The 14275-nt window shown below is 42.4% G+C and overlaps 1 protein-coding gene and 1 pseudogene across 4 annotated transcripts in view; both read left to right on the forward strand.

Annotated features, from left to right (window-relative positions):
- The first annotated feature begins 22 nt into the window (after positions 1–22).
- Positions 23–14275, forward strand: part of NMS (neuromedin S) — a 77898-nt gene continuing 63645 nt past the window's right edge. For all 4 annotated transcript variants that reach the window (XM_065526643.2, XM_074011109.1, XM_074011110.1 and 1 more), the window contains exon 1: positions 23–324. The gene's annotated coding sequence lies outside the window, so the exon portion shown is untranslated. The remainder of the gene's footprint in view (positions 325–14275) is intronic.
- LOC102126778 (ralA-binding protein 1-like) lies at positions 2468–9422 on the forward strand (annotated as a pseudogene).

A 14275-nucleotide genomic window follows, 5' to 3' on the forward strand; every position in this document is an offset into this window, starting at 1 on the left:
CCGCCACCGTCCCCGGCCGTGCGCGTTCCAGCGGGCCGCGTGGAGTGGGGAGGGGCGCGGCCGCGGAACCCCCGGCCCGGATCCCGAGCCTCCCTTCCTGCCGCTGCAGAAGCGTTCCTTCTGACCGAGACGTGCGGCCGGAACAAGTTCCGCTGGGCCTCCATCCAGAAAACAGGTTTGCTTTATGAGATCAAAAAAAAAAAAAAAGAAATCCCAAACTTGGAAAAAGGCAAAAACCCAAACCAAAACAACAACAACGACAACAACAAACCCACACGCACACGAAAAAAAAAAAAAACCACCTTGGAAAAATGCAAAAAATAGGTAAGTAAATTTCTTAAATCCCCGGACTTGGAAAAAGGCCACTTGCTTGCGTTAAGGGTAACTTCTAGCATTTTCTAATAAGCCTGCTTAATAAAAGGGGGACGTTCTGTTCGTTAAAGAACCCCCTTGGCTGCCTGTCTTAGAGATGTCACTGTTGTCCAGGTATAGTGGACTAACGAAGGACAATGATAACGGCCTCAACAGTTTACAGACCTGAACACTTGTAACTTCTTAACCTGCAGAAATGGGTAAGGCCTGAGTCAATCTCAAAGGTATTGGGATTCTATTGCCCAAAAGAAGGTAAACTAGTTTTATTTTTATACAACCTACATGTTTGTTAACTACCCGAGTATATCTGTGTCTATTTAGCAAACAAGTAAAATAGATACGTGTATGTATACAGACACACCACACACACACACACACACACACACAATTTTCATCAAAGTTTTTAAGGAACAAGCCTTTTTTTTATTTTCTGTTGGTTCCCTCCTTAATGAGTTAATAATATTGAAGAGCTGGCTGTTTGAGTATTTCACTTCTAGCACCATTACTAATCGTGGTTTAAATGTTCTGTCCCTCATGGCGAAGATGTTTACTGAGCCCTTTTTTTGGGCCCTGTGGTTGAGATGAGACATTAGGTTTCCCTTTGAGGATTTGAACCAATGCACATGCATGGCAGAAAAGAAGTAAGTAAATGTGAAGCTTAGATGTGATGCAGCATATTATGCAGGATTTAGGGATCGAGGCTCTGAGAATCAGACCACATGGATTCAGAGCCTTAATCACCACATATGGCTGTGACCTTGTCACACTCTCATCTCTCTATGTCCCAGTCTTCTCATCTATAAAGGGTGTGGTACTAGGCTGGGCGTGGTGGCCCATGCCTGTAATCCCAGCATTTTGAGAGGCGGAGGTAGGTGGATCACCTGAGGTCGGGAGTTCGAGACCAGCCTGACCAACATGGAGAAACCCTGTCTCTACTAAAACTACAAAAAAAATTAGCCAGGCATGGTGGCACGTGCCTGTGATCCCAGCTACTCAGGAGACTGAGGCAGGAGAATCGCTTGAACCCGGGAAGTGGAGGTTGCAGTGAGTTGAGATCTCACTGCTGCATTCCAGCCTGGGCAACAAGAGCAAAACTCCAAAAAAAGACAACAACAACAACAAAAAAGTGTGGTACTAAAGAATATTGGAGAGGATGCATTTAAAGTACAAAGCACAGTTGTCCCCCAGTAGTAAACATTGCAACAAACACACACTATTGTCACCGTTGTTACTGCATTCCTAAGATACTGTTCAAAACTTTAAAAGATGGAGTCTGTTCTAGAAGCTTACACATTGACAACTAAGGTAACTGAGGGTTTTTTGGGGGAGTTTTTCCAAATTATTCTAGTTCCTCTTTTTTTCCTATAAATGAACTTCTAGGAAAATATTAGTATTTAGTCTTTTTTTTTTTTTTTGAGACAGAATCTCACTCTGTCTCCCAGGTTGGAGTGCAATGATGCCATCCTAGCTCTCTGCAACCTCTGCCTCCTGGGTTCAAGTGATTCTCCTGTCTCAGTCTCTCAAGCAGCTGGAATTACAGGTGCATGCCACCACGCCCGGCTAATTTTTGTATTTTTAGTAGAGACGGGGTTTCACCGTGTCAGCCAAGCTGGTCTCAAACTCCTGACCTCAAGTGATCTGCCCACCTTGGCCTCCCAAAGTGCTGGGATTACACGTGTGAGCCAAATATTTAGTCTTTATAGCAGGAGGATTGTTTCTAAAATAGCAGTTCTCAAAGAGTGATCTCCAAAAAGTGGATCTTTAGGCGTCTCCAACATCCTTTTGGAGGATCTGCAGTGACAAAACTGTTTTCATGGTTGTATTGGGACATTATTTGTCCTCTTTACAATGTAGACATTTGCTCTGATTGTTCAAAAGTAAGCACAAATCCCAGCAGCGGAACACCACCAAATCAGTAGTAACTGCATCCTTCAGCACCGTGCTGTTGCAATAAAAGCAAACACAAAGTGTCAGTGAAGAATGTCCCCCGTGAAGCAGTCATGCCCCTCGGGACAGGGTGGGAAATGCACAGAAACACTTCTGCTGCATTCCAAGGATGATGGTTGCTGAAGGCCATGCCCTTGTGCAATGGCCTGCAATGCACAAGCTACAGCTCTTTTTTATGGACCACCATTTTTACTTGAAAGCAGAACTGACAGACAAACTGCAGTGAGTCAGATTTGGGCATTTGGCAGACATTTCCTCCAAAATGAATGACATGAGCTTGTCACTTCAAGAAAAACATTGCCAGTGATAACATTCAAGCTTTCAAGTGAGCTTTCAGATTTTGCAAAACCCAGATCCATCACTGTAAGTTTGACAGCTTCCCAATATTTAAAGATTTTTCTGATGAGATCAGAAGTAGTACTAACAACTAGTTGTAAAAGAATATTGTATAGTGATCAGCCAATTGTAGTGTAATAAGAAATACATATTTGGCCTTTGATCCTGGTTCCTGACTGATATAGTTTGGCTGTGTCCCCACCTAAATCTCAACTGTAGTTCCCATCATCCCCACGTGTCATGGGAGGGACCCCGTGGGAGGTAATTGGATCCTAGGGGCAGTTACCTCCGTGCTGCTGTTCTCCTGATAGTGAGTGAGTTCTCATAAGATCTGATGGTTTTATAAAGGGCTTCCCCCTTGGCTCAGCACTCATTCTCTCTCCTGCCGCCCTGTGAGGAGGTGCCTTCCACAAGATTGTAAGTTTCCTGAGGCCTCCCCAGCCATGCAGCACTGTGAGTCAATTAAACCTTTTTTCTTTATGAATTACCCAGTCTTGGGCATTTTTTCATAGCAGTGTGAGAACAGACTAATACACTGACATAAAGCACCTAAATCCCTTGGGAGTTTCCTGAGTGATAGGAATGTCTTTTGTTCTAATGAAGCAACTCTTGCTGGGCCCCTAAATATTTTCAGATGGGGACTGGTCATTGGAAAAACCAGGCCTTGTATAGAAGCCTGCAATTTTCAGCCCTATACCCGGTCCTCTGGAGAAACGAGAGGGGCTGGAGATGAAGTCAATAATGGATCATGTCTGCATGATACAGCCTCCACGGAAACCCCTAGACCACAGAATTCAGGGAGTTTCCAGATTGGCGAACACATTCAGGTGCTGGGAGAATGGTGTGCCCAGTGAGAGCATGGAAGCTCTGCACCCTTTCTACTTACTTTGCCCCATGCATCTCTGCCATCTGACTGTACCTGAATTGTATCCTTTATAACAGGACATAAACTGGACATAGTAGGACATAAACTGCCTTCCCAAATTCTGTGAGCTGTTCTATCAAATTACCAAACAAGAGGGAGGGAGTCATGGAACCCCCGATTTATAGCCAGGCTGGAAAGAAGTGGGGTAATCTGGGGACCCACTTCTTGCAACTTTCATCTGAAGTGAGGGAAGTCTTGTGAGACTGAGCCCTGAACCTGTGAGGTCTGACTGTAACTCCAGGTAGTTAGTGTCAGGATTAAACTGAATTGTAGGACAGCCAACTGGTGTGTAGAGAATCAGAGAAAGGGTTGTTGGTGTTGGAAAACATGCCAAACTGATGAATTTTAATGTCACCGAATATAAAATATTCACTGATAGGGTTTCGGATTCCACATTGTACTAACCTTTAAACATACCACTTGTTGAGTTTGGGTGTAGAAACTCAAAATACCCCCAAATTATCTTAAAAGATGAAAATATTTCTTCCTTTTTCTACTTATCTGTGTGAGGAAGGAGTTTCTTCATATTCTTTGACCAAAATATTGCAACAGATTGAGTGCAGAGAGAAGTGTATGATTCCAACTGTCTTCTATTAAGCCAGACATTAAAGAGATTTGCAAAAAGGTAAACAATGCCATATTTTTGTTTTGAAAAATATAGCTATTTTTCCTTAAAGTATGCTATCTAAAGTAACATATAATGGGAATATTCATTTTCTAAAATGGATTAATAAAGGTTTTTAATTTTGCAGTTTTAATTCTCATGTTATAAGTATAGATGGATGTAGCCCAGATTAACAAAAGCTCTTTGGGTTCCTTGATAATTTTTAAGAGTGTAAATGGGGTCTCAGGCCAAAATGATTGAGAACTTCTGTTCTCAAAGAAACCCAAATTCTTAATAATAAAAGGAAAATATACTAGGTTCTTTAAGAACCCCCTACTCCTATCCCACCTACTACGAACTGAATATTTCTGTTTTGAACCAAACCAAGGCCCTTCCTGAAAGTGGAATAATAGAACAGATGCATCTAGAAAAACCAAAATATCTCTTACAGGGATTGGGTCATGTGGAGAACCATCTCCTACACAGGTAGGGATTTGCCAGTTCCCCTCAGCATTCTATGACAATTTGATAAATTTCTCCCCTATTCTTCATTTTGGGTTCAACATGTATGAACTCAGGGTCCTATAGTGCTGGGTGCTAGAATCTGACATTGTTTTCCCTCCGGCCTCTTCCCCAGCTCCTAGCTGTGCCACAGAGAAGCTCCTGCAGTTTCCGTGTCAGCTAGAGGAGGGGACAATTCCTAGAATCCTGGCCCTCTTAGTCCTGAACTCTCCTCTCAGTATACAGAGTGGCTACCAGTCACTCAGGCTTTCTTGGGGTTCCTTTAAGAAATGGGTTTGGAAATGACTTCTTGGCCACTCTTGGCAGTAAATGTAATCGAAAATTGTGGAGAATACATATCTCGGTTCCTTTCTCTGAGCACACTGAAAAGTTCCATTTGGCTCCCTTGGTGGGTATATGAGAAGCTTACCAGAGTTGAAATGAGACTCTGTCCAGGGTAAAGTTGCAGGAGAACTGTAGTGTCCACAGCCAGGCATCTCTGTGTTATACCATAACTGAGAAATGTTCAGCCAGAGGGCCCTTTTCAGTAGACGTAGAGTTGGAGGCAGGGATTACAAACCCACACAAGCTGATTTCCCCTTCCTATTTATAGATGGCAATGCAGTTCAAAGACTTTTTGTTTTTAAGTAGGAGATGGCTGAATGAAACAAGTTCGATTCTGTACTCTAGCCCTTGGAAACCTTTGGTGTGTTTATTACAGTCTTAATGGGGAACAGTTTTGCCTTGTTAAGAACTTCTAAATTATCTAAAACATAATAGGGCTGCACATTTGGAAAAAATCAACAAGAGAAATTATTTCATATTTTAAGCCCAAGAGACATTTTCAATATCTACATTTAATTTTTATTTTCACTAGAGGTGATGTTTTGCTATGCTGCCCAGGCTGACCTTGAACTCCTGGCCTCCAGCCATCCTCCTGCCTCGGCCTCCCAAGGGCTTAGATTACAGGAGTGAGCCACCATGCCCTGCTAAGGCCTGCATTTTGAATTCCTGAAAATATATTTTAAAACTTACCAAAATGGGAAAATTTTTAAAAGTGCTGAATTCTTGAGGTGAGATCACAGACACCTCCCACTGTCAAGTCAGACTGCATTTCCAATGGAATTGGCTAAGGATATAAAATTATGCTGTAAGTGACGTGACCCCACAGAGTTGGTTTGGGCCCCATGACTGGGTTCTGGCTAATGAGATGTGCGTGGATGTGATCTAAGCCACCCCTAGGGCTCACACTTAAGGACATGCCTGTGATCCTGAAGTTTTCTTCCCCTGATGTGTGCCACGTGTTCTAGAAGGCGGACACACAAGATGAAAGCAGGTGTGATCCCTGCATCACCATTTGGAGGAAAGTTGCATTATCCTCATGGAATGTGATGAGCAAGTAGTTGATACCTATTGTTTTAAGCCAAGGATAGTTCAGGACATATGATTTACACAGCACAGCCTGCCCTAATACAGGGTACCAGTTCAGTGATGAAAACACTGGACTCAAAGTCAGGAGGCGTGGATTCTTTGATGTTGAACTATAAGAATTTGTTGGTTTTTAACAGTTTTTGATACTCAAGTGGCAGTTTCACATGATTCACCACAGTAATTCATGTGACCCCTGACCAGCTTGATATGTGACATTGAATTAGTCCATTACTCCCATCTGGATCTCACTTTTCTCATCCGTAAAAATCAGATCTAATAAACATCTATGGAACACTCCACCCAGTAACAGTAGGATATACATTCTTCTCAAGGACACATAGAACATTTATCCTGATATTTATGCTATAGGCTAATCTGTAAAATAAGCCCCAGTACATTCTTAAAAATTAAAATCATACAAAGTATGTTCTTTAACCACAATGGAATTAAACTTGTTAATAAATTAACAACAGCAAGAAATCTAGGAAATTTACAAATAATGTGGAAATCAAATAACACACTTAAATAACCAATGGGTCAAATAAATCACAAGTAAAATTAGCTGTATTAGTTCATTTTCATGCTGCCGATAGAGACATACCTGAGACTGGGCAGTTTAACAAAAGAAAGAGGTTTAATGGACTTACAGTTCCACATGGCTGGGGAGGCCTCACAATCAAGGTGGAAGGCAAGGAGGAGCAAGTCACGTCATCAATGGATGGCAGCAGGCAAAGAGAAAATTATGCAGGGGAACTCCTCTTTGTAAAACCATGAGATAGGCAGAAGGTGGCTCCAGTGGCTGTGGTGGCAGCATGAGCATGAGGAGGTGGTGGCTGTGGCCGGGCACAGGCATAATGGATAGGTAACAGAGAAGACCTCGTCCCTTCCTAGTCAGGACATCGCATGACCAAGTGCTTCCTGCCCCCCACCAGCAACCCCAGTGAACACCACGGGTTGGAGCATGGCAGTGGGCTTACCCAGACCCCCAGCTCTGAAGAGATCAGCCTTACTAAGTTTCCTGGATCGTACTGCACTGGCGAGCCCTCGCCTCCCCATGACATCCTCCACAAGCCTCCTGATACAGTGTCCGATGAAGAGAAAGACCATGGGAAGAAAAAAGGAGATTTTAAGAAAAAGGAAAAAGGAAAAGGAAAAGAGGAGTGAAGGCTGTGCAGCCTTTCATGAAGATAGCTCTGGAGATGAGGCAGAAAGTCCTTCTAAAATGAAGAGGCCCAAGGGAATCCATGTGTTCAAGAATCCCAGCTTTTCTAAAAAGAAGGAGAAGGATTTTAAAATAAAAGAGAGACCCAAAGAAGAAAAGCATAAAGAAGAAAAGCACAAAGAAGAAAAACATAAAGAGAAGAAGTAAAAAAAAAAAAAAAAAGTTAAAAACTTGACAGCAACTGATGTTGTTAAAACAGTGGAAAGAAGGCCGGGCGCGGTGGCTCAAGCCTGTAATCCCAGCACTTTGGGAGGCCGAGACGGGCGGATCACGAGGTCAGGAGATCGAGACCATCCTGGCTAACACGGTGAAACCCCGTCTCTACTAAAAAATACAAAAAACTAGCCGGGCGAGGTGGCGGGCACCTGTAGTCCCAGCTACTCGGGAGGCTGAGGCAGGAGAATGGCGTGAACCCGGGAGGTGGAGCTTGCAGTGAGCTGAGATCCGGCCACTGCACTCCAGCCTGGGTGACAGAGTGAGACTCCGTCTCAAAAAAAAAAAAAAAAAACAGTGGAAAGAAAAGAAGAAAAAGAAAAAGCCAATTTAGGAGCCAGAGGTGCCTCAGACTGATGTTCCAAATCTCAAGCCCATTTTTGGAATTCCTTTGGCTGATGCAGTAGAGAGGACCATGGTACATGATGGCATTTGGCTGCCGGCCATTTTCCATGAATTACGTAGAGAAGTATGGCATGAAGTGCGAAGGCATCTATAGGGTATCAGGAATTAAATCAAAGGTGGATGAGCTAAAAGCAGCCTATGACCAGGAGGAGTCTACAAACTGGGAAGAATATGAGCCTCACACTGTAGCCAGTTTGCAGAGGCAGTATTTGCGAGACCTTCCAGAGAATTTGCTTACCAAAGAGCTTATGCCCAGATTTGAAGAGGCTTGTGGGAGGACCACGGAGACTGAGAAAGTGCAGGAATTCCAGCGTTTACCCAAAGAACTGCCAGAAGGTAACTGTCTTCTGATTTCTTGGCTCATTGTGCACAAGGGCCATCTCATCGCAAAGGAACTGGAAACAAAAATGAATATGCAGAACATTTCTGTAGTGCTCAGCCGAACTGTGCAGATCAGCAATCTAGTCCTGTATGTGTTTTTCACACGTGTGCAAGAACTCTTTGGAAATGTGGTACTAAACAAGTGACAAAACCTTGGCAATGGTCTAACATGGCCATGATGCCCACACTGCCAGAGACCCAGACAGGCAACGAGGAGGAGATCAGGAGACAGGAGTTGCTTTTGAATTGTTTACATCAAGATCTGCAGGGTGGGATAAAGGATTTGTCTAAAGAAGAAAGATTATGGGAAGTACAAAGAATTTTGACAGCTCTCAAAAGACAACTGAGAGAAGCTGAAAGACAGGAGTGTGAAACCAAGATTGCACAAGAGATAGCCCGTCTTTCAAAAGAGGCTGTTTCCAAAAAAGAAATGAATGAAAATGAAGACGTTATAAATATGCTCCTTGTTCAGGAGAAAGAGATCCTGACTGAACAGGAGGAGGTCCTGGCCATGGAGCAGTTTCTGTGCCAGCAGATTGCCTCAGAAAAAGAAGAGATTGCAGAAATTCAGAGTCGCCAGCAGCAGGGCTTAAGCAAGACTGAGGAGTACTCCTCCAAGAGCGACAGTGAGGATGAGGAGGAGCCGCAGATCACTCTGGAAGATTTACAGAGACAGAACGAAGAGGTGGAAATAAAGAACGATCATTTGAATCAAGCAATTCACAAGGAGCGTGAGGCCATCATCGAGCAGTTCCAGCTGCTCCAGATGCAGCCAGCCACGGCCGAGCAGCAGGCGCAGGAGGACGAGGAGCCCGAGTGGCGCACAGGTGCTGTCGAGCCGCCCAGAGACGGCGTCCTCGAGCCGATAGCAGCTAAAGAGTAGCCAAAGGCAGGCAAGGAGCCTGTGAAGCCATTGCCCAGCAGGGACAGTAAGGAGACGTCCGTCTGAGCAGCCTGCGCCACCGTCCAGAGTCCGCGAGACTGAAAGGACCCGTGCATCTTATTGTAACCCGGGGGCCAGGCCGGCTCTCTCGCTGTACATTCTGTAAAGGTGTCTTCTCTTCTCACACTCTTCCTCTGTCACACGTCTGACTCCTTCGCATCAGGCTTAAGTTCCATGGGAGGACAAAGCAGTGGATGCATTGTGGGCTTTAGGGACAGATGAGTTTTCCAGATAGTGTCAGCGTATTTATTTTCTTCCTTAACTTGAAATAACCATTTTAACCCTTGAGCGGCTTCTTTTTAAACCAAAAATCGTCTTTCTTTGCTTTTTTTATCGCAGCAGAATCAGGATCTCCTTTTCATTCAAAGGGGAACCATACCAGGTCAATGCTGCGCCCTCCGTGATCTCTGGTACCTTCACTCTTGCTTGTGCCTTCAACACCTTCTTGGTGCAGATCCCTATGGGGGAGCTGCCTCAGGTTCTCTGACTGGTCAGAGCGGCACCTGGTGGGTGTTCCCTGGCCCGCCCTCCTAACTCTCTCCTTCTGCAGTTCAGTTCTAAACCACAGTCCATAAGCCCGAGTCACCAGGACGGCCTATCTGGCCACAGACGGGCTGCCTGTGGAGTCCGCCCACCTACCCCAGGCAGCACAGGCCAGCCGAGAGGCCGCCCATTCCCACTGGTTCCTCACTGGGGGGACCAGAAAAGGCCTTCCCACTGGGTTGGTCGAAGGTAGTCACCTTGGCCTGGTGCATCCACAGAGGATGTTGCTCAAACCAGAAATCTTTTAAACGACTGACCTTCCTTAAAAACAGAATGACTCCGATTGCTTGCTTGGGCTAGAATGTACACGTCTTCTTGCCTGAATAAGCCATAGATGTGCTCTGAAACAAAAGTTTGAAATTACCCATATCATCTCAGTGAACCTACTGGTGGGTTCCCAATTGACAAGACTGAGCAATAATAAAAAAAATTCCTTTCCTTTGAATCATAGCTGTGATTCACCCCGCCCCATTTTCTTGTTTCTGGTCCATCCAATGAGACTGATGCTCTGATGCTCTGAAGCTTCTGGGAGGCCGGGCTCTGGAGGCAACGTGCTGCAGGTGCACTCTGTCAGAGTGAATAGCACCGCGAGACAGGCCAGGCTCGTGGCTCGGAAGACAAACCCCACACACACTCAAGGAAACGAAAACAAACCCCACCCGAGGGCACTCTCCTCCTGCTCCTAGGTAGTATTTATTTTCAGCACCTGTTTGATGCAGTTTTTAATCCTCTACCTATTGCACTGTTGTGAGTCATTGGCCATTATTTGATTTTTGTACGGAAAAAGAAAGCTTTCTTATAGAAATCGGCATACTATTTTTTAAATCTGGAGAGAAGATATTCTGGTGACTGAAAGTATGGTCAGGTGTCACATATCAATGTGCAAATGCCTTCTTGCTGTCCTGTCGATCTCAGTACATTCACTTTATAGCTGCTGGTATTACCGAAGCTTCCTTTTTTGTTTGTGTAAACTCTAATTTCTATCAAGGTGTCATGGATTTTTAAAATTAGTATTTCATTACAAATGTCTCAGCATTGGTTAACTCGTTTTTGCCAGGACCATTATTGATCAAGCAAATAAGTTCAACAGCCATTTGGGAAAAGGAAAAAAAACCCATCAGATCTCGTGACACTTATTCACTATCGCGAGAACAACATGGGAAAGACTTGCCCCCATGATTCAATTGACTCCAACTGGTTCCCTCGCACAACATGTGGGAATTCAAGATGAGATTTGGGTGGGGACACAGCCAAGCCTTATCATTAGAAAATACTTTCAGGTGAATGAAAATGAAAGTACAACATACCAAATCTTATTGGGATGTACTGAAAGCAATGCTCAGAAATTTATAGCTGTCAGTGTCAACTTTTAAAAAGAAAAAAAAATCTGAAACCTAACCTAATCTTTCACCTTAAGAAACAGTACAAAGAATAGCAAACTAAACTCAAAGCACGATGAAGAAATAAAGAAGAGTAGAAACAAATGAAAGAGAAAATAGGAAAACAATAGAGAAAATCAACTAATGAAAAGTTTTTTTGGAAAAGATCAACAAAATTGATACACCTTTTCCTAGCCTGACCAAGCAAAAGAGGAATCAAATTACTAAAATCAAGATTGAAAGAAGGAACATTATTACAAACCTTACAGAAACCAAAAAGATCATATATCAATTGTATGCCAACAAATTAGAGGACCTAATGGAATATACACATTCCTAGCGAAACAAACTAGGTAAATTAACTCAAGATGAAATAGAAAATTCAGATCAAACCTCAAGAAGTGAGAGATTGAATTAGTAATTTAAAATTTTCCTACAAAGACACAGCCTACTTAACTTCACTGTTAAATTCTACCAAACATTTAAAAAAGAATACCAGCACTCCACAAACTCTTCCAAAAAAACAGAAGAGGATGGAATACATCCTGTATTCGTCCGTTTTCATGCTGCTGATAAAGACACACCTGAGACTGGGCAATTTACAAAAGAAAGAGGCTTAATGGACTCACAGTTTCATGTGGCTGAGGCGGCTTCACAATCACCTCGGAAGACAAAAGGCACATCTCATATGGTCGCAGAGAAGAGAATGAGAGCCAGGCAAAAGGGGTTTCCCCTTATAAAACCATCAGATCGCATTAGACTTATTTGCCACCATGAGAACAGTGTCAGGGAAACTGCCCCCGTGATTCAGTTATCTCCCACTGGGTCCCTCCCACAACATGAGGGAATTATGTAAGCTACAGTTCAAGATGAGATTTGGGTGGGGACACAGCCAAACCATATCACATCCCAACCCATTCTCTGAGGTCAATATTACCCTGATACCGAAACCAGACTTAGATATCACAAGAAAACAAGAAACCAATACTTTTTATGACTATAGACACAAAAACTCTCAACAGAATACAAGCAAACTGAATCCAGCAACATGTTAAAGAGTTATAAACTATAGCCAAGTGGATTGTATCCCAGGAATTAAAGGTTGCATGAATATATATCAGGACAAAGGACAAAATCATATGACTAAATAGAATCAGAAAAGTCATTTGACAAAATTTAACTCCCCTTCATGATAAATACATGCAACAAACTGGGAACAGAAGGAAACTTCCTCAACCTGATAAACATTATCTACAAAAATCCACAAATAACATCAACGAGAAAAGACTAAAAGCTTTTTTCCCTCTGAGATCAGGAACAAGACAGGGATGTCTGTTTTCATCATGTCTCTTCAACATTCTGCTTTCATCAGTTTTTTCCAACATTTTATTGGGGCTCTAGCTGGGACAGTTAGGCAAGAAAAAGAAAGCATCCGTGTTGGAAAAGAAGTTAAACTATATTTGCAAATGGCATGATCTTTCACATAGAAAATCCCAAAGTCTCCACCAGAAAACTATTAGAACTAATACGTGAGTTCAGGAAAATTACAGACTATAAGATCAAGATATAAAACAATTGTGTTTTTATAGACTAGCAAAGAACAACCTGAAAATGAAATTAGGAAATGATTGTATTGAAAAGAGCATATAAAGGAATAAAATTATTAGGGATAAATTTAACAAAAGAGGTTCAAACCATATACTCTAGAAATATTTTTGAAAGAAATGAAAGAACACCTAAATAAATGTAAATGCATCCCATGTTCATATATCAGAGGACTTAATACTGTTAAGATATACTCTGCATGTTGATCTACAACTTTATTGCAATCTTCATCAGAATTCCAGCTGGCTTCTTGGTAGAAATAGCCAATCTGAAGCTAAAATTAACATGAAAATGTAAGACACTTAGAGTGGCCAAAACAGTCTTCAAAAGGAAGAGCAAAGTCTGAGGAATCACACTTCTTGATTTTAAAATGTACTACAAAGCCACAGTAATCAAGATAGCATGGTAACAGCATAAGGACAGATATATAAATCAGTGGGATAGAATTGAGAGTTCAGAAATAAGCCCTCACATTTATGGCCAATTGGTTTCCAACAGGAGTGCTCAGACAATAAAATAAAAAAAGGAATAGCCTTTTCAATAGATGGTACTGAGACAACTGGTTAGCCAAGTGCAAAAGAATTAATTTAGATGCCTCTCTCACACTTACACAAAAATTAACTCAAAATGGACCAAAGACCTAACAAGAGCTAAAACTAAAAATCTAGTAAAAACATAGGCATAAATCTTGTAACCTTGGGTGAGACAGTATCTTCTTAGATATGCCACCAAAAGCACAAGCAACAAAACAAAAAAATAGATAAATTTAAAAAAAAAATTGTGCTTCAAAGGATACTATCAGGAAAATGAAGAGAAAACCCACAGAAATTTTTTGCAAATCATTTATATGTGTATTAGTCCATTTTGCATTGGTATAAAGGAATACCTGAGGCTGGGTGATTTATAAAGAAAAGAGGTTTATTTTGGCTCACGGTTCTGCAGGCTGTGCAAGCATGGTGCTAGCAACTGCTTCTGGTCAGAACCTTAGGAAGCTTTTATTCATGGTAGAAGGTGATGGGGGAGCAGGTATGTCACACGGTGAGAAAAGGAGCAAGAGAGAGAGTGGGGAGATCCCCAATTCTTTTTAACCAGATCACACATGAACTCATAGAGTGAAAATTCACTCATTACCATGAGAAAGGCACCAAGCCATTCATGAGGGATCCACGACCATGACGCAAACATCTCCCACTAGGTCCCTCCTCCCACACTGGGGATGACATTCGCACTTGAGTTTTGGAGGGGACAAACATCCAAACTATAGCAATATGATAAAGGACTAATATCTAGCATATCTACAGAATTCTTACAGTGGAATAATAAAAAGACAAATAGCCCAATTTAGATATGGGTAGAGGATCTGCATATACATTTTCCAAAGAAGATATACACATGGCTGATAAGCACGCGTAAAGATGCCGAACATCATTCATCAGTAGGGAAATGCAAATGAAAATCACAAATACCA

This window comes from Macaca fascicularis, chromosome 13 (genome assembly GCF_037993035.2).
Source record: "Macaca fascicularis isolate 582-1 chromosome 13, T2T-MFA8v1.1".
Lineage (NCBI taxonomy): Eukaryota > Metazoa > Chordata > Mammalia > Primates > Cercopithecidae > Macaca > Macaca fascicularis.